The sequence below is a fragment of the Sinocyclocheilus anshuiensis genome, unplaced genomic scaffold, assembly GCF_001515605.1.
Source record: "Sinocyclocheilus anshuiensis isolate Anshui unplaced genomic scaffold, SAMN03320099.WGS_v1.1 scaffold41, whole genome shotgun sequence".
Taxonomy (NCBI): Eukaryota; Metazoa; Chordata; class Actinopteri; order Cypriniformes; family Cyprinidae; genus Sinocyclocheilus; species Sinocyclocheilus anshuiensis.
In genome coordinates, this window is record NW_015539849.1 from 1,054,601 (window position 1) to 1,056,341 (window position 1,741).

The 1,741-nt window shown below is 38.5% G+C and overlaps 1 long non-coding RNA gene across 1 annotated transcript; it reads right to left on the bottom strand.

Annotated features, from left to right (window-relative positions):
• Nucleotides 1-398: 398 nt before the first annotated feature.
• LOC107684616 (uncharacterized) lies at nucleotides 399-889 on the bottom strand. The gene is made up of 3 exons (XR_001633871.1): nucleotides 838-889; nucleotides 651-709; nucleotides 399-552 (listed from the first exon to the last, which is right to left on the bottom strand). It is a non-coding gene; the product is annotated as an uncharacterized LOC107684616 (long non-coding RNA).
• Between the last annotated feature and the right edge of the window lie 852 nt (nucleotides 890-1,741).

Here is a 1,741-nt window from a genome sequence, read left to right on the forward strand (position 1 = left end):
AAACCAAAACAACATAATACACCATCAGAAAAGAGAAAATAACAAAATCAAAAGAAAAAAGAAATCACCCCAAAATAAACCATAAATTCTCAGTTCCTTAACTGAGCAATATCAATGTAAGGTAAGACAAAGAAATAGTACCCAGACCCCAATAACAAAATTCAAACAAACACCCAAATCGACTTACAACAAAACCAAATACTACAAATAAGAATACAATAAACAAATCAAACAACAACAACACCAAAAAAAAGGGAAAAAAAAAAAAATTAAATCCAACTCAAATGCACGCACGCGCGCACACACACACACACACACACACCCAATTTAACAAGACACACGCACAGGTGAACAACACAAATCAACAATGTACTGGCAACCGACCACCAGGTGGCAGCGGAACAAGAGGCAAAGCTCTTGCGTCTCCAAGGCAAGCGATGTACAGACAATAGCGAACTGAAGGCGTTCAAAGCAACAGTGCGCAAGCAACAGTCCGGCGTCCCAAAACTGGAACCGGTATATAAGCCACAACAAAGCAGCAGCTGGCGACTTCTGCAAAACAACAAATATACATTTTTCTTCTGCTTCTCTCTCTCCACTTTTCTCCCCTCAAACATTTTAGAATATAAATAAGGTAAAAGAACATTTACCTTTCATGCGCACGACACTTACATTACTCACTAACAATGCCTGGATGCACACGACTAATCTAAAATTACATGAAACAACAATCACATTAATCCAAATACGAATTAAATTAGTCCCCCCCCCAAAACACCCATATTTTAAATGTATAATTCCCTTTTGTCTAAAAGACTTTAAAAACGACAACCATACCTTTCGAGAGGAGTGAGGAAGATACACGACCCACACAAACAGGTCACATCAGTGCAATGCCACGAGGAAACTGAAATCTCACCTGTGTCTATATAATTACGTGATTACCTGACGTGAAATCTCACCTGTGATTACCTGAAGTGAAATCTCACCTGTGTCTATATAATTACGTGGTTACCTGACGTACCAACCCACCACGCACTCCACGCACCATTCTTAAAGGGGCCATGCTACTACATTTAGGTATGTTTTTTTGTTTTGTTTTGCAGAAATGTAGGTAGAGGCACGTATTTCCAGTGAGCCTGGATAGATTTATGTTCATGTGTAATTTGGTTTCTACCAAGAAATAAACACTGTAGTCAGTGGTTGCTTTCTGTAGATATTGTAAAAGCTCTAAAGCTTGCTTGAATGTATTCTAAATCTCTAAATAACCAGTCTGACGAATCTTTTCAGTTTCGCAAAGCGAAATCACGGGCCATCTAATAAGATTTTAGGTAGGATCACGTGACCGGAGCAGCTGCTGTTGCACAAACGGGTTAGAGTGGTGGCGCTGTTTCGAAAACCAGTGTAAACAAACCTAGTATCCCGGATAAGAGGAGAGAGTGGATGTTGAGTTCTTGTTATCATTGGTATTTGAGAACAGGTTTATTCCCATATGTTCTTTATACAGAATAACATTTATATTAATTGTCTACTGAATTATGTAGTCACAGTAGAGCACCGTCCGTTTTCTTCCACGTGCGCGAGTGTTATGAGTCAGAGCGAGTTAACTCTTTTTCTACACATGAAATATGAAAGCAAATAGACATGATTATGACGATATATTTTCTGTATGTTTTGTATGCAGCTCGAGGTATTTTTATAGCAATAAAGGATGTTTATGACAAATATTAGCAGTGTAGCG